The sequence below is a fragment of the Chiloscyllium plagiosum genome, chromosome 10, assembly GCF_004010195.1.
Source record: "Chiloscyllium plagiosum isolate BGI_BamShark_2017 chromosome 10, ASM401019v2, whole genome shotgun sequence".
Taxonomy (NCBI): Eukaryota; Metazoa; Chordata; class Chondrichthyes; order Orectolobiformes; family Hemiscylliidae; genus Chiloscyllium; species Chiloscyllium plagiosum.
Genome location: NC_057719.1, coordinates 15,293,446 through 15,312,692, shown reverse-complemented (window position 1 = coordinate 15,312,692; position 19,247 = coordinate 15,293,446). Strand labels below are relative to the sequence as shown.

General features: G+C 43.4%; 1 protein-coding gene across 4 annotated transcripts in view; it reads left to right on the top strand.

Moving 5' to 3' along the window:
• arel1 (apoptosis resistant E3 ubiquitin protein ligase 1) overlaps positions 1–19,247 on the top strand; it is a 110,746-nt gene that overhangs the window by 20,274 nt on the left and 71,225 nt on the right. The window contains exon 1 of one of the 4 annotated variants that reach the window (XM_043697105.1): positions 16,389–16,629. The exons of the other annotated variants lie outside the window; for them this stretch is intronic. The gene's annotated coding sequence lies outside the window, so the exon portion shown is untranslated. Of the gene's footprint in view, positions 1–16,388; positions 16,630–19,247 lie in introns of those variants that run through there. 4 annotated transcript variants of the gene reach the window in all.

Genomic DNA, 19,247 nt, shown 5'->3' with positions numbered 1-19,247 from the left:
CAGGTACATCAGGTAGTGAAGAAGGCTAATAGCATGCTGGCCTTCATAACGAGAGGGATTGAGAATAGAAGGAAAGAGGTTCTTCTGCAGCTGTACAGGGCCCTGGTGAGACCACACCTGGAGTATTGTGTGCAGTTCTGGTCTCCAAATTTGAGGAAAGACATTCTGGCTATTGATGGAGTGCAGCGTAGGTTCACGAGGTCAATTCCTGGAATGGCGGGACTACCTTATGCTGAAAGACTGGAACAACTTGGCTTGTATACCCTTGAGTTTAGAAGACTGAGAGGGGATCTGATTGAGACATATAAGATTATTAAAGGATTGGATACTCTGGAGGCAGGAAACATGTTTCCGCTGATGGGTGAGTGCCGAACCAGAGGACACAGCTTAAAAATACAGGGTAGACCATTTAGGACAGAGATGAGGAGAAACTTCTTCACCCAGAGAGTGGTGGATGTGTGGAATGCTCTGCCCCAGAGGGCAGTGGAGGCCCAGTCTCTGGATTCATCTAAGAAAGAGTTGGCTCTCGAAGATAGTGGAATCAAGGGTTATGGAGATAAGGCAGGAAGAGGATATTGATTCGGAATGATCAGCCATGATCATATTGAATGGCGGTGCAGGCTCGAAGGGCTGAATGGCCTACTCCTGCACCTATTGTCTATTGTCTATTGATAGAGTGATCAAGAAGGCATATAATATGCTTGCCTTCATTGGACAGGGTATGGAGTATAAGAGCTGGCAAGTCATGTTAAAATTGTGCAAGACATTGGTTTGGCCGCACTTAGAATGCTGTGTACAGTTCTGGTCGCCACATTACCAAAAGGATGTGGACACTTTGGAGAGGGTGCAGAGAAGGCTTATGAGGATGTTGCCTGGTATGGAAGGTGCTAGCTATGAAGAGAGATTGAGTAGGTTAGGTTTATTTTCACTAGAAAAAAGGAGATTGAGGGGGGAACCTGATTTGAGGTTTACAAAATCATGAAGACAGAGGCAAACTTTTTCTCAGGGTGAAGGATTCAATAATGAGAGGTCACGCTTTCAAGGTGAGAGGTGGAAAGTTTAAGGGGGATACACGCGGCAAGTACTTCACACACAGGGTGGTGGGCATTGGAATGTGTTGCCAGCAGAGGTGGTATAGGCAGGCACGGTAGATTCATTTAAGATGCGTTTGGACAGATGTATGAGTAAGTGGGGAGCAGAGGGATACAAATGCTTAGGAATTGACCGACAGGTTTAGACAGTACATTTGGATCAGTTCAGGCTTGGAGGGCCGAAGGGCCTGTACATGGGCTGTAGATTTTCTTTGTTCTAACACAGCAAGCCAGGCAGCATCAGGAGGTATTGGATTGGATGTTTCGGGTGTATCCCTTCTTCAGGACTGGGGTGGGAAGGATGTTGGGGAAGCTGCAGATAAAGTGGGGGAGGTGGGGACAGGGTGGTGTCCATCCTGAAATGGCGGTAGCTGGGAGGTCTGGTAGGTCCCTGTAGACCCAGCTGTGATGCTCGGTGAGTTGTTCCCTGTTTATGTTCTGTCGTTTTCTCTACATCAAGGAGACATTGGGAGCACCTAAACTAGGTTGGAAGAGAGGCAGGTGAACCTTTGCCTCACCAGGAAGGACTGTTTGGGGCTCTGGATGGAGGAAAGAGGGTTGGTGTGCTGGCAGGTTTTGCTTTTTTTTCTGGTTGCAGGGAAAATGGATCTGGGGGTTTCAGTGACGAGGGTGGCGCGAACCAAGGACTGTCGGCGGGAACAGTCCTTGCGCAAAGCTGAGGAGGTTAGGGAGAGGAAGATGTTCCCAGTAGTGGGGTCTAGTTGGAGTGTGCCGAAATGTTTGAGGATGATGTGTTGGGTGTCCAAATAGACCCCACCTCCAAGAACAGCTTCCCCTCCCCAACCCCCTCGGCTTTGTGTAAGGACTATTCCCTCCGACAGTCCTTGGTTCGCGCCACCCTCGTCACTGAAACCCTGGGGTACCTTTCCCTGCAACCAGAAAAAATAGCAAAACCTGCCAGCACACCACCACCATCGCCTCCATCTAGAGCCCCAAACAGTCCTTCCAGGTGAGACACAGGTTCACCTGCCTCACTTCCAACCTAGTTTACTGTATCAGGTGTTCCTGATGTCATCTTGTCTACATCGGTGAGACCGAATGTAAACTTAGGGAATGGCTCACCGAGCATCGTAGCTGGGTCCACTGGGTCTGCCCAGACCTCCCAGACACCACCTATTTCAATTCCCAAACCACTCCCTTTCTGACATGACCATCCTTGGCCTCCTCCACTGCCAAAACAAACTACAGTACCTATTGGAGAAACACCACCTTGTCTTCCGCCTTGGCACCTGACAGCCTGGATAACTCAACCCTGAGTTCTCCAATTTCAAATAACGTCCCTCCCCATTCCCTGACTCCCTTCCCAGCCCCTCCCCCTCACTGCCACTGTTCCCTACCACCAACCGGATTCATTCCTGCCATTGACCAACCACGTTGTCCCCTCTACCTGTCTTCACCTAGCCCCACTTCACCCCCCTCAGCTGCCCCCAAAACCAGTCCCAATCCCAGAAGGGTTACACCCAAAACGGCAACTTCTACACCGCTCTAATGCTGGCTTGCTGTGTTCTTCCAGCTTCTTGCCTGTCTGCATTCTTAACAGAAGCAGCCTGTGGCTTAGTTTAATGAGCTGCAGGCTTGCCTAATCCAGTCACGAATTGGATAGGCAATTAAACAATTAACATGAGGAAGCTGCATGAACATCTCTATCATTCAATGGCAGAGCTCAGCACAAGAATGTAAAAGATGAGGTCAGGTATTTTGAATGATCTTTGACCCAAGTAGCAATTGCATGATCCATCTCATTTGAGATACCAAGTGCCATTGCAAATAATCAGTTTATCCATGTGATAGAAAGAAATGGCTGCATGGGTTGAATACATTATAGGCACAGAACAACTTCAGGGCTTTCATCTGATAGAAGTTTTCAAAATCATGAGGGGTTTAGATAGGGAGAAACTATTCCCTCAAAAGGCTGAAAAATGAGCAGGTACAGATTTCAAGTGATTTGCGAAAGGGGAAACTGAGATTGTTCAGAACATTTTTCATACAAGGAATAATTTGGATCTGCTTAGAAGTGTGATGGAGGCAAGTTCAATTGAGGCAAGCAGGAAAACAGTGAATGATCATTTGAATGGAAACAATATTTAAGGAGATGGAGAAAATGCAGGAGATCAGCTCTCAGTCATGGTGCTCATCTACAAATGCCATGAATTGAAGTTCTCCTTCTGCGCTGGAACATTTGTGATTTGGTGGTTCTTTTATGGGCTCTGATAACTGATATGCTAAATAATTGTGCTCCAAAGATAGAGGTATTGTCGCTAAATTGCTTCAAAATAGCCAAAACACTGGCATCACCTGACAAAATGGAAAATTGCTCAGGGATGCACATTTTACAAAAACTTAGACGGGTTGACTTCTAATGATTGTGCAAACAATCTGCATCAGCAAAATGGTGGGAAGGATCTTTGATAGAGAGAGAGTAGCTTTGGAAGTCCTCAACATTAGCTCTGCAAGATTACATAAATTAGAAGCAGATATCTCATGGCATTAGGTCAAACATGACCAAGGAAACAACCTCCTGATTACCACTGATCATCCTCACTCAGCTGATGAATATTTCTCTCCTATGATGAAAATTATGTGGATGAATCACGAGGGGTAATTAAGCCAAATAATTTAATGTGTTCAGTGTTCATTACCACTCTTGGTAATATCACAACTGACAGTTTGCCAAGCCCTGAAGGACATAACAGAAACACTGTGTCTTTTCAAGTAGCATTCACTCATTATTAATCTGCTTAGAAATACTCAGATTGGGTCCTTGCTAAGAATGTACCATTCAAGCAGGGAGGAAGTTGTTGAGCGCAGGAGCCGTGGTTTACTAAGTAACTTGAATCTCTTGTCAAGAGGAAGAAGAAGGCTTATATTAGGATGAAATGTGATGGCTCAGTCAGGGCCCTTGAGAATTACAAGTTAGCCATGAAAGACCTAAAGGGAGAGCTAAGAAGAGCCAGAGAGGACATAAGAAGTAGTTGGCGGATAGGATCAAGGAAAATGCTAAGGCTTTCTATAGGCATATCAGGAATAAAAGACTGCTTGTTTGGCCCAAATCTTATTCTCGCCATAGTAGTGGGAAGTTGGGCGTGAAGTCAGACGAGATGGGGAAATGCTAAATGAATACTTTTCTTCAGTATTCACACAGGAAAAAGACAATTAGATTAGATTACAGTGTGGAAACAGGCCCTTCGGCCCAACAAGTCCACACCGACCCGCCGAAGCGCAACCCACCCATACCCCAACATTTGCCCCTTACCTAACACTACGGGCAATTTAGCAAGGCCAATTCACCTGACCTGCACATCTTTGGATTGTAGGAGGAAACCGGAGCACCCGGAGGAAACCCACGCAGACACGGGGAGAACGTGCAAACTCCACACAGTCAGTCGCCTGAGGCGGGAATTGAACCCGGGTCTCTGGCGCTGCGAGGCAGCAGTGCTAACCACTGTGCCACCGTGCCGCCCACCAATGTGGTCATAGAGAATAGTGAGATACAGACTACTAGACTAAATGGGATTGAGATGCATAAGGAGGAGGTGTTAGCAATTCTCGAAAGTGAGAAAATAGATAAATCCCCTAGGCCAGATGGGATTTATCCTAGGATTCTCTGGGAAGCCAGGGAGGAGATTGCAGAGCCTTTGGCTTTGATCTTTATTGTCATTGTCTTTAGGAATAGTGCTGGAAGACTAGAGGATAGCCAAAGTTGTTCCTTGCTCAAGAAGGAGAGTAGAGACATCCCTGGAAATTATAGACCAGTGAGCCTTACTTCGGTTGTAGGTAAAGTGTTGGAAAGGGTTATAAGAAAGAGAATTTATAATCATCTGTAAAGGATTAAGTTGATTAGGGATAGTCAACATGGTTTTGTGAAGGGTAGGTCATGCCTCACAAATCTTTGTTGAGTTCTTTGAGAAGGTTACCAAACAGGTGGATGAGGGTAAAGCAGTTGATGTGGTGTTTATGAATTTCAGTAAGGCATTTGATAAGGTTTCTTATGGTAGGTTATTGCACAAAATATGGAGGCATGGGATTGAGGGCGATTTAGTGGTTTGGATCAGAAGTTGGCTAGCTGAAAGAAGACATAGGGTGGTTGTTGATGGGAAGCATTCATCCTGGAAATCAGTTACTAGTGGGTTGCCGCAAGGATCTGTTTTGGGTCCATTATTGTTTGTCATTTTTATAAAGTACCTGGTTGAGGGCATAGAAGTATGGTTAGTAAATTTTTGGATGACACAAAGATCAGTAGAGTTGTGAATAGTAACGAAGGATGTTATAGGTAACAGAGAGAGACATAGATAAGCTGCAAAGCTAGAGTGAGAGGTGCCAAATGGAGCTTAATGCGGAAAAGTGTGAGTGATTCACTTTGGAAGGAGTAACAGGAATGCAGAGTACTGGGCGAATGGTAAGATTAGTGTAGATGAACAGAAAGATCTCTGTGTTCAGATACATAGATCCTTGAAAGTTGCCACCCAGGTTGATAGGATTGTTAAGAAGGCATACAGTTGTGTTAACTTTTATTGGTAGAGGGATTGAGTTTTGGAATCATGAGATCATGCTGCAGCTGTATAAACCTCTGTGCGGCCACATTTGGAAATGTTCTGGTCACTGCATTATCAGAAGGATGTGGAAGGTTTGGAAAGATTTCAGAGGAGATTTACTAGGATTTTGCCTGATATGGAGGGAGGGTCTTATGAATAAAGGCTAAAGGACTTGGGGCTGTTTTTGTTAGAGAGAAGGTTGAGAGGTGACTTAATTGAGACAAAATAGATAATAAGAGGGTTAGATAGGGTGGACAGTGAGAAGCTTTTTCCTCAGATGGCAATGGCTAGCATGAGGGGTGATAAATTGAGGGGTGATAGATATAGGACAGATGTCACAGGTAGTTTCTTTACTCAGTGGAAGGGGCATGAAATGCACTGCCTGCAACAGTCATAGACTCGCCAACTTTAAGGGCATTCAAATGATCATTGGATAGGCACATGGATGAGAATGGAATAGTGTAGGTTACTTGGGCTTCAGATTGGTTCCACAGGTTGACGCAACATTGAAGGCCAAAGGGCCTGTACTGCACTGTAATGGTCAAGTTCTATCCACTGATGGTGTTTGTTTGGAGTGACCATGTCCAAGAGACATGATTTGACTACTGTCCTTAATGTTCAATGGATTTATCATCACCTAAATTTCTCACTGTCAGTGTCCTGGCTCTCATCGTTGACTAGATACTGAATTGAATCAGCCATATAATATTGTTCTGTGGAGCAGGTCAGAGTCTGATAGACTGTAGAATGTAACTCACCTCCTGACTCCTCAAAGCCTCTGCACCATTTACAAGTTGCAAGTCAGGATTGTGATGAATGCAGAAACACTTCAAAAGCTTGAGCCATCAATGGCAAAGCCAATGGTTTTTGATTGTTCTCCCAGACAGCGGTTTTCACTATACATGCCTAAATCAGATTACAACAGGATCTTGATCAGATGGGCCAATGGGCTGAGAAGTGGCAGATGGAGTTTAATTCAGATAAATGTGAGGTGCTGCATTTTGGGAAAGCAAATCTTTGTAGGACGTATACACTTAATGGTAAGGTCCGAGGGAGTGTTGCTGAACAAAGAGACCTTGGAGTGCAGGTTCATAGCTCCTTGAAAGTGGAGTGGCAGGTGGTTAGGAGAGTGAAGAAGGCGTTTGATATGCTTTCTTTTATTGGTGAGAGTATTGAGTACAGGAGTTGGGAGGTCATGTTGCGACTGTACAGGACATTGATTGGGTCACTTTTGAATATTGCATGCAATTCTGGTCTCCTTCCTATCGGAAAGATGTTGTGAAACTTGAAAGGGTTCGGAAAAGATTAACAAGGATGTTGCCAGGGTTGGAGGATTTGAGCTATAGGGAGAGGCTGTGCAGGCTGAGGCTGTTTTCCCTGGAGCGTCGGAGGCTGAGGGGTGACCTTATAGAGGTTTATAAAATTGAGGGGTATGGATCGGGTAAATAGACAAAGTCTTTTCCCTGGGGTTGGGGAGTCCAGAACTAGAGGGCATAGTTTTAGGGTGAGAGGGGAAAGATATAAAAGAGACCTAAGGGGCAACTTTTACCTAGAGGGCAACATGTACCTAGAGGGTGGTACATGTATGGAATGAGCTGCCAGAGGATGTGGTGGAGGCTGGTACAATTGCAACATTTAAGAGGCATTTGGATGGGTATATGAATAGGAAGGGTTTGGAGGGATATGAGCCGGGTGCTGGCAGGTGGGACTAGATTGGGTTGGGATATCTGGTCGGCATGGACGGGTTGGACCGAAGGGTCTGTTTCCATGCTGTACATCTCTATGACTCTATGATTCTAAATGCTGTGCATACTCACTGTTAAGATGCACTTCAGTAAGTCAATAGAACTTCTTTTGACAGCATCTTTCAAGCCTGCAACCTCTATTATCTAGAAGAAAAGGTCAACAGCTACATGGGTTTTTAAATGACTTAACATCTGGGGCTATTCTACCAACATTAAGTAAATGCTGTATTCCCAGTGAAATTGTTCAAATTACAGCATGTTTACTTTGAGTAACCTTAAGTTACAGTTGATTATAATTAAAGTACAATTTAAAGGCATTTATTGTAAAATTTTAAACAATGAAGTGATACATAAGACTAAAAGTCAACAAATGCCCTGGGCGTGATAGCCTCGCCCTGGGGTTCTAAAATCACAATCCTAGAAATGTACAGCAATGAAGGCATCCATTCATTTCAATTGCTATGCATTAGATGGAAAAGAGCAACCCGCCTGATCCCAGCTTCCAGCTCTCGGGTTGTTAAATCTACAGGTAATGCTCATTTTTAAATAAAGTTTTTTTTGTTTCTACCACCTTTTTTGGGTTGTGATTTCCTGAGTCCCGCCATGCTCTCATGAGTAAAGTGTCCAGAAATGTCCTCAAACCCTCGTAGTAAATGCTTTAAATCCATGTCCCAGAGCAATTGACTTTTCTAAGTGAAGTATTTTGGCCCATCATGAATTTACAGACAATCATTCAATCTTTCTTCACCACCACACCAAAAAAAAACAATTCAAGCCTATGCAGTACTTCCAAATAGCTAAAGCTTTGCAGTCCAAGTAATGTCCTTCTAACTCTTATCTGCGCCCTCTCTAGTACAGTCACGTTTGTCCAGTAATGCAATGGCAGTGCAGTGACCAGAACTCTAAATTACTCTAGTTGTCCTCTAGTTTTCCCTGTCCAACCATTTGTGGTTCAGTTAATGTACTGAAATCTCATTCAGCTGGTTCGATGACAGAGTTCCAATCATCAGGACTGATGGGTAGAATGTTTACTGTACAATGTGTTCTATTTTACCATGCAAAAGTGGAAGATATCTAAAATCTGCACTGTTTCCTTCACACAGAACAGAAGATATTCCTAATTTAGAAATTTCAGAAAAGTGTGGTATTTGTGCAAGATTGCATGAGAGAGAAAGTGTGGCGCTGGAAAAGCGCAGCAGGTCAGGCAGCGTCTGAGGAGAAGGGTGTTTTGGCATAAACCCTTCAGGAATGTGTGAGAGAGAGAGAAAAAACAATGTTCCCCAAACAGAAATTGTATTTCCTCCTTTTGGGGCTTCCTTTGACCTGTTAAGCCCATTATATCTAATTGCTAGCTCTTTAAACTGGCGTGCTGTTGATCCAAGTTAGCAGTAATTCACACTTCAAAAGGCAAGGCGAATTAAGGCTAGTCAGACTAAGCTATATAATGTACTTGCATTGAAACCTGTTTTCTGTTGTACTCTTGTATTAGTTATGCACAGTCTAAACATAGAAAAGTAGAACAGATTTCAAAAGTGAGAGACTGGAACACAGTGCCTACTCAAACTCTGCTAATGCTGTACCCCCTGTCACTCTCTCAGTGAAGCAATATCTCATTGAACACATAGTCCAAAATTGTCTTGTTGGCATTGAGTTAGCTTCTATAAGATAATGGTCAGAAATATGGGAGGCTTTATGGTCCAAGACTGTGGAATTACAAGGAAAACTGAGCAGGTCCTTGCCACATAAGATCTCTCTATCTATCTCTCTATCTCTGTCTCTCTCTCTCTCTCTCTCTCTCTCTCTCTCTCTCTCTCTGTCTGTCTGTCTGTCTGTCTGTCTGTCTGTCTCTCTCTGTCTGTCTGTCTGTCTTTCTCCCACCCCCCTCCCCCACCTTTAAAAAAAGTAGATGAAAGCATTTATTCAATAGATTGTGGGACTTGATGCCCGAACAAGACTTTGGCAGCTTCAATGAGAATAAGAAAGAAGAGACACTTTAAAGCAATGTCATTTTAATTATGACCATGTATTTATGACAAATACATAACCATGTATTTGTCAGTATTACTACCTTTTTCCAGTTACTAAAGAAATACAAAGCAGAAATAACTATTACATTTGTGAATAAGGAAGGATGTGCAAGAGTTCTTCTATCTGTGAATTTGGTAATACTGCAATCTGCAGAACAATGCTAAATAAATGTCATTTGATGAACATGCATTGTTTCTTCTGGGAGACTGTGACTTTGTCTTTCTCAAGTCCAGCAGGGCCTCACTCAGGATTTCAGCATTTGAAAACATTCCTTCAAAATTGCAAGCACAGATTAATCTTGGTTTTCAGCTTGGCTATTATACTTTTTAGCTGAAAATGTGTTGCTGGAAAAGCGCAGCAGGTCAGGCAGCATCCAGGGAACAGGAGAATCGACGTTTCGGGCATAGCCCTTCTTCAGGAATGATTCCTGAAGAAGGGCTTATGCCCGAAACGTCGATTCTCCTGTTCCCTGGATGCTGCCTGACCTGCTGCGCTTTTCCAGCAACACATTTTCAGCTCTGATCTCCAGCATCTGCAGACCTCACTTTCTCCTATTATACTTTTTAATACTTCAGTCACTGTCAATATTGGTTGATATGATTGAAACCTAACCATGGTTTGATAAGCTTTTTGTTTCCATTAAAAGTTGGAATTCTTGAACATAAAGCTACTCTCTGATTATTTAAAGGCAAATGTCATAAACTTTACCTTGAGTAAAGAGACCTTGGCCGCCTCCATCGCCAGACCATGGCAACACGACGCCTGGAGAAAGAGCACCTCATCTTCCGCCTCGGAACCCTCCAACCACAAGGGATGAAGGCACATTTCTCCAGCTTCCTCATTTCCCCTCCCCCCACCTTATCTCAGTCCCAACCCTCGGACTCAGCACCGCCTTCTTGACCTGCAATCTTCTTCCCAACCTCTCCGCCCCCACCCCCTCTCCGCCCTATCACCCTCACCTTAACCTCTTTCCACCTATTGCATTCCCAACACCCCTCCCCCAAGTCCCTCCTCCCTACCTTTTATCTTAGCCTGCTTGGCACACCTTCCTCATTCCTGAAGAAGGGCTTATGCCCGAAACGTCGATTCTCCTGCTCCTTGGATGCTGCCTGACCTGCCAAGCTTTTCCAGCAACACATTTTTCAGCTCAGTAAAGAGTTTTGTACTCTTCATCATTTACTCCAACTTTCACTTGAGTCATCTGTGGCTCAGTTGGTAATCATAGAATTCCTAAAGTGTGGAAGCAGGCCATTCAGTCATTGTGGCCACATTGACTCTCCGAAGAGCACCCCATCCCTACCACCACCATCATTCCCATAACTAATCCATCTAACTAATCCATCTTTGGACTGTGGGAGGAAACAGGAGCACCCGGAGGAAACCCATGTAGACACTGGGAGGACTTGGAAACTCCACACGGATAGTCACCTGAGGATGAAGTCGAACCTGGGTTACTAATGCTGTGAAGCAGCAGTGCTGACCATTGAGCCATCGTGCCACCCCTCTTCCCTCCTAAATCAAAAGGTTCAAGTTTCAGGTCCCATTCCAGAAACTTGAGCACACATCAAAATTGAGAGTCTAGTACAGGACTGGGGAAATAGTTTTGGTTGTGACACTAAACTGAGGTCCTATCCTCAAGCTGAGGCAGATACAAGAGATCCACTCTATGGTGAGGAAGAGTGAGGGAGTTTTCTGTGGTGCCCTGGCCAGTATCTATCCCTCAATCAATATGACAAATAAAAGTGATAACAATGTTCTTTATAACATTGAAATTTTTACTGGAATTTGCAATTGCAATAGTTACTCAAATTATCAAGCCTGGAAGGCTGAATAAGTTGGTCTCTCTTTAAATCCTGAAATTGATTATAACAGCTTTAAATTTTTAGACATAGGAGACCAAGGATAGTGATGGAAGGATGCTTTTCAAAATTTGGGTTGTGACTGGGGTTCCACAGGGATCAGTGTTGGGCTCTCTGCTGTTTGGGGTCTACATAAATGATTTGGAGGAAAACGTGGCTGGTCTAATTAATAAATTTGTGAACAATACAAAGATTGGTGGATGGTGAGGAGGATTGTCAGAGAATACAGCAGGATATAGGTCAGTTGGAGTCATGGGCAAACTAACAGCAGAAGGAGTTTAATCCAGACAAATGTGAGGTGATTTAGTTTGGAAGGTCTAGTACATTTGGCAATTATACAGTGAACGGTAGAACCCTTAGGAGCATTGCTATTCTGAGGGTTCTGGGTGTGTCGATTCACAGATCACTGAAGGTGGCATGACTGATAGATGGTTAACAAAGGTTTCTGGCATGCTTGCCTTCATTGGATGGGACATTGAGTATAAGGATAGGCATATTATGCTGCAGCTTTATAGAACTTCAGTTAGACCACATTTGGTTAATTGCATACAGTTTCTGGTCACCACACTGTCAGAAGGATGTGGATGCTTTGAAGAGGGTACAGAAAAGGTTTACCAAGATGTTGGCCTGTTTGGAGAATTTTAGTGACGAAGAAAGGTTGGATAGACTGGGTTTGTTTTCACTGGAATGCAGGAGGTTGAGGGGTGATCCAATGGAAGTTTGTGATTGGCATGGATAGAGTGGAAAGTATTTGGCTTTTCCCCCCAGAGTGGAAGGGTTAATTACTAGGGAACACAGGTTCAATGTTAGAGGAGGTGCGGTGGGGGTCTGTAAAAGAGATGTATGTGGCTAGTTTTTCTCATAAAAGATAGTGAGTGCCTGGAACGCGCTACCAGAGGAGGCACATAAAATAGTAGCATTCAAGAAACATCTGAACACATTCATGAATAGGAAGAGAATAAGGGGATATAGATTGTGTAAGTGAAAGCAGTTTTAGTGTGGAAGGGCAAAATGTGTCGGTGCAGGCTTAGAGGACCAAAGGGCTTCTTTCTGTGCTGAAGTATTGTTTGGGAGGGAGAGTGGAATAAATTTTAAGTCTGAGTAAAGCGAATGATATTTCCTGAATTGCATTGCTCTTTTTTTTTCATTATTCATTCGAAGGTGTCTCTGGCTAGGCAACATTTATTGCCCATCCCAAATTGAGTAAATAGCCAACCACATCGCTGTGGGTTGGGAGTCACATGTCAGCCAGACCTTCCCTAAAGGACATTAGTGAACCAGATGGGTTTTTCTGACAATCGACAATAGATTCATGGTCATCATTAGATTCTATGGAGTTATGGTCAATGTAAGCCAGTTACTTTGCTGGAAACAGCCTTTATTTTTAAGTTGTAATCTGTCAGTTTCCAGAGTGGGCGCTCTGGCCCTTAAGAGACCTGTTTGTTTATTTTTGAATTTTCAACTTCTTTATTTTCAATTTGTGACAGAGATGGAATCCAAACTTGAAGAGAAACTGTTGAAAGAGCACTGTTGTCACCGTTGTATCCTGTAGACCTTCCCTCTGCTTAAAATCAAAAACGAGATATTTGCTGATATACACAGTGCTCTGTGCCATTCCACTTCTCAGATACTGAAGTAAGCCTGTATCTGTTCGCAACAAGACCTGGACAGTGTCCAGGTTTGGTCTGATGTGTGGTGTGATTATTACTTGCCCAACTCTAATGAGAGAATCTAATTATCCCTTGATGTTCAATAGCATTACCATCACTGACACCCCCCCCCCCCCCCCCTCCCGCCCCTCTTATCAATATCTTGAGATTATCTTTAACTAGAAACTAAACTACCCAGCCACGTAAGGTATTACAACAACAGGTCAGAAGCTTGCAATTCCTGTATCTATAATGCAACACCAGTTTATAGTCCCACAGGTTTATTTTGAAGTATAAGCGTTCCTGACGAAGGACCAGTGCTCCGAAATGAACCTGTTGGACTATAACCTGATGTTGTGTGATTTTTAACTTCGAGAATGTAATGCTGAAACAGCACAGCAAGACAGGCAGCATCCGAGGAGTAGGAGAATCAACGCTTCGGGCACAAGCCCTTCAACAGGATGTCAAAGGATTCCTGAAGATGGGCTTGTGCCCAAACCGTCGATTCTCCTGTTCCTTAGATGCTGCCTGACCTGCTGTGCTTTTCCAGCACCACACTTTCAACTCTGCTCTCCAGCATCTGCAGTCCTCACTTACTCCTATTTTTTAACTTTCCCACCCTAATCCAATGCCGGCGCCTCCACATCATGTTTCCATAATGCCTGACCGCTAACAAGGCACAAGTCAGGAGTTTAATGGGATATTTGCCTGGCTCCAAAAGCACGCAAGAAACTCAACACCTTCCAGGACAAAGCATCCACTTGATTGACAGTCTCATCCATCACCTTTAATATTCACTTCATTTGCTGCCTATGCACAGTGGCAATATGTACCATCTTCAAACTGTACTGCAGCGATTTCCCAAGCTCCTTTGACAGCATCTTCTAAACCTATGACCTCTATCACTTGTAAGGCAAAGGACAGCAGACGCATGGGATAGCGTCACATGCAAATTTGCCTCCAAGCCACATCCTGACTTGGAACTAATATTGTTGCTCCTTCACTGTCACCAGGTCTCACTTTCAGAATTCCCTTAACAGCACTGTGGACGTACCCACATCCCAAGGATTGTAGCAGTTCGGAAGGCAGTTCATTACCGTCTTCTTGAGGGAATGGGAAATAAATGTAGATAAAAATTAGGGATGGGCAATAATTGTGGACAGGTGGGTTAGTCAGTTTGAAGATGATTTAAAGATCTGTGGAATTGTGGATAGTTTAGAAGGTTGTCAAAAGATACAGTGGGATACAGATCAGTTGCAGATATGAGCGGAGAAATGGCAGATGCAGTTTGATCTGGGTAAGTGTAAGGTGCTGTACTTTGGGAGCTCAAATGTTAGGGAAATGTATATAGTCAATGACCGGACCCTGAACAGCATTGATATACAGAGGGATCTTGGGGTTCAAATCCATAGCTCCCTGAAAGTGGTCATGCAATTAGACATGGTGGTAAAGAAGGCATTTGGCATGCTTACCTTTATTGAATCTTAGAATCCCTACAGTGAGGAAACAGGCCCTTTGGCTCAACAAATCCAATCCGACCCTCCAAAGAGTAACCCACCCAGACTTATTCCGCTACCCTATTATCCTATTTTTACTCCTGACTAATGCACCTAACCTACATGGTTGGGGAATTGAGTACAAGAGTCAAAATGTCAAGCTTTATAACACTTTGGTTAGGCCACACTTAAAAAATTGCGATTGATTCTGGTTGCCACATTACAGAAAGGATGTGGAGGCTTTGGAGAAGGTGTAGAAGAGGTTTACCAGGATGCTGCATGGATTAGAGGGTATGAACTGTAAGGAGAGGCTAGAAAAATTCAGGTTGTTTTTTTCTGGAGTGGCGGAGGCTAACAGGCAACTTGATGGAAGTTTATTGAATTGAGGTGCATCAGAAGGGTTGACGGTCAGAATCTCTTTCTCAGAGTTGAAATGCTAATTCTAGGGAGCATGTATTTAAGGTGAGAGGTGGCAAGTTCAGAGGACATGTGAGGGGCAAGTTTTTACATAGAGTAGTAGGAGTCTGGAACATGCTGCCAGGGGTGGTGAAGGAGGCAGAAACAATAGGGGATATAAGGGACTTTTAGATAAGCACATGAAATGCAAGCAATGGAGGGATACAGAAAGTGTAGGCAGATTGGTTTAATTTGGCATCATGTTCGGCACAACATCATAGGCTGAAGGGCCCATTCCTGTGCTGTACCATTCTATGTTCTAAGTGCTGACCTAGCCAGTGATTACCACATCCCATGAACAAATTAATGAAAAAAGGATGTAAGAAACAGGCAAGCTTATCCTAACTTTTCACAAGAAGAGTGGTGGTCATCTAACAGCTGGCGATTGGCACACAATTGGGTCAAACCATCTTGGTGAGTTTCAGTCTCTTGTCATCAAAGCAATGATGTTAGCATAGTCTTTTGCATAAATTAAGCTTCTTTTGCGTCTGGTAGCTTCTGCATATGGGATGGTTGGTTGTAATTTAGTTTCAGTTTTCATCCAGATAAAACAATGGTGGATGTGTAAGAGAGCTGTCTAGCCATGTCTTCTATTAATCCATGTTCGGTCTAATGAGAAACTTGGTCAGCTTGTTAAGTCAGGTGACTTGTACAATGTAAAACTGTGACCTGGCTCATTTTAAAGGCATTTTCTTGTAAATTGGAGTCCCATGTACTGAATCAGTCAGTAGAATTCAAGAAGGGCCCTTTTGTAGTGCGATGATAGTGTCCCTACTCCTGGACCAGGGGACCAGGGTTCAAGTTCAATAACATTAGAAAAATAGAATTAAAGACCATACATTGTAACTTTGTAACCTGGTTGGCACTGCTACCTCACAGCACCAGGGGCCCATATTCGATTCTAGCTTCGAGCGAACGTCTGTGTGGAGTTTGCATGGGTTTCCTCTGGACACTCCGCTTTCCTCCCACAGTCCAAAGGTGTGCAGCTTATGTGAATCGGTCATGCTAAATTGTGTTCATTGGGTGCATTAGTCAAATGTAAATATAGAGTAATGGGATCGGTTACTCTTGGACCTTTTGGGCCAAATGGCCTATTTCTACACAGTCGAGATTATAAGTTCTAAATACTTCAAAAGTGCTGCATTGGCTCACTTCTGGCAGTCAATGAAAGCATCATATGAGTATAACTGTTTCTGTTTTTAAATGAAACAAATTTTACTTCCCTACTGGAATCTCTGTAACGTTGGAAATTGTCAGTCCAAAAGCTATTGGATGAAGTCCGCTCATTCTATGTGTTTTATTTGCAGGTGTGCAGAATTTAGAGGCACTAGCAGTGCTGAGTACTTTGTTCCGTCTGAAGGTAGCATCCTTGGATGACTGTGCGGTTCAGAAGATAGAAGCAGCCCAATGCCAACTGGTGAAGGAATTAGCACTGCAGGAGTGGCTCTTCACTCAGGGTCGAGAGCACCATTTCCATGTGTATGTTTGCAAAGAAAATAACATTGAATTTTTGGCCTCTTGTATATATGCTGCCTATGTTACCTGGGAAGGGTTATCGTGTCCAAGAATTAATGTGTCTCTGCAAATGATATCAAGTACATACCCTATGCCAGCCATTTGGAGAAACAAGCAAAGCTTGGCAATAATGGTCATGTTATTTCTCTCCATCTCCCAGAGTCGAAAAGTGGCTCGCTTGTGAGGTACTGCAACTAGCAGTCTGGCAGAGAATCCAGTAAACTCCTCATGATCATGGTAGGCAGATGTTGTGAATATCAGGCATGCTTTGGAATATACTTGGGTTCAAACAATGCTCTATCAAGCATTCACCAATCCAGCCATTACTTATTTTTCAACTTTTATAGTTTCAAAGTAACAAGCCCGTGATTTTCAATTGGGCTGTTTCTGCTTTTAACTTTTCTTTTTTAGAAAAACAAACTTATTTTGGGCCACTATAAAGAGCTAACTTCTTAATTTAACAACAACATGGAAATTTCAGTATGTAAATCCACAGAAAGTTAATTTGGAAAATAGACGTTATATTTTGTGGGCGGCACGGTGGCACAGTTAGCACTGCTGCCTCGCAGCGCCAGAGACCCGGGTTCAATTCCCGCCTCAGGCGACTGACTGTGTGGAGTTTGCACGTTCTCCCCGTGTCTGCGTGGGTTTCCTCCCGGTGCTCCGGTTTCCTCCCACCATCCAAAGATGTGCAGGGTCAGGTGAATTGGCCATACTAAATTGCCTGTAGTGTTAGGTAAGGGGTAAATGTAGGGGTATGGGTGGGTTTCGCTTCGGCGGGTCTGTGTGGACTTGTTGGACCGAAGGGCCTGTTTCCACACTGTAATCTAATCTAAATTATTGCATTTAGGAATGTTTTTCTGATGTTGGCATTTAAGTATGCTAGAGTTAAAGGAATACACGCAATCAGTGTTATACCTCACATGGAATATGGGCATTGCTGGCAAGACTGATCTCTATTAGTAATCTCAAATTTCCCATGAAATGAATGATTTTCTCAGGCAATTTCAGAGGGCAATTAAGAATAAAACTGTTGATCTGGAGTCAGATCAGGTATGGGTGTCAGATTTCCTTCTTTTGGAACACCAATGAGCTAAATGAATTTTAATAACAATTAGTATTGGCAACTATGAAACTAAGGGTAGCTTTCAATTCAAAATTGTGTAAATTAAATTTAAATTCTACTAGCTGCCACAGTGGGATTTTTACCCATGTCCTCAAAGTATTAAAATAAAAGCAAAATACTGTAGGTGCTGGAAATTTGAAATAAAGACAATACTGGTAAATGCTAGACAAACTAAACATGTCTAAAGGCACCTATGGAGAGAGAAAGACTTGACATTTCAAAGTGTTAATTTTGTTTCTGTCAAAAAGGATGCCGCCAGACCTGCTAAGTTTGTCTAGTATCTTGTTCTTATTCCTCAAAGCATTAGTCTTGAGCCTCTGGGTTACTATGCCAGGGACACTGCCACTAGATCACCATCTCCTCCTACTCTGCAACTCATTAATATCAAATATTCCTTCTGTAATTTTAGAGAGAATTTTTAATTGACTGCTGCACTGTCACTGGTTTCTTGTCCAGTCTGACTCAGCTTCTCTCTGACCTGCTCACAGCATAAACTGTTCAACTACTTGGCAACCCATCACATTGTTGTTGGCTGGCAGAGGATCTTTGTCATTGATAATAAATCCCTCATTCACTAACCAATTGGCATCACTTGTCAACACCACTCCGTTCCAGTAGAAAGGCAGAACATTTTTCAAATTTTTTTCAGTTGATGCTGAAGTGAAAAGTGATGAATAGTAATGTGCAAAAATTGAAAAGGACCTTGAACAAAATCTCAGTGGGCAAGATAAATAAGATTAAAGTCATCAAGATGTACAGCATGGAAACAGACCCTTCAGTCTAACTTGTTCCCACTGACCAGATGTCCTAACTTAATCCAGTCCCATTTGCCAACATTTGGCCCATGTCCCTCTAAACCCTTCCTATTCATATACCCATCCAGACGCTTTTTAAATGTTATGTTTATAACCAGCCTCCACCACTTCCTCTGATAGCTCATTCCATATATGCGCCACCCTTTGCATGAAAAGATTGCCACTTAGGTCCCTATTAAATTTTTCCCCTGTCATCATAAACCTATGTCCCCCAGTTCTGGACTGCTCATTTCCAGGGAAAAGACCTTGTCTATTTATCCTATCCATGCCCCTCATGATTTTGTAAACCTTTATATGGTCATCCCTCAGCCTCTGATGCTCCAGGGAAAACAGCCCCAGCCTATTCAACCTCTCCCTATGGCGCAAATCCTCCAACCCTGGCAACATCCTTGTAAATCTTTTCCGAACCCTTTCAAGTTCACAACTTCCTTCCGATAGGAGGGAGACCAGAATTGCACAAAATATTCCAAAAGTGGAGTAACAAATGTCCTGTACAGCCTCAACGTGACCTGCCAACTCCTGTACTCTTTGCTCTGACCAATAAAGGAAAGCATATCTATCTACCTGTAACTTCACTTTCAAGGAACTATGAATCTGCAATCCAAGGTCTCTTTGTTCAGCAACAGTCCCCAAAAACTTACCATTTTAAGTCCTCCCTTGATTTGCCTTTCCAAAATGTAGCACTTCACGTTTATCTAAATTAAACTCCATCTGATTATTAGAAAAGAAGGGATAGTGCAGATGTAGGCCGTGTTCCCTTGAGGTGAAAAGTGTGGTGCTGGAAAAACGCAGCAGGCCAGACAGCATCCGAGGATCAGGAGAATCAACGTTTCGGGCATAAGCCCTTCTTCAGGAATGAGGCTGGTGTGCCAAGTGGGCTGAGATAAAAGGTGGGGGGCGGGGGGGGCTGGGAA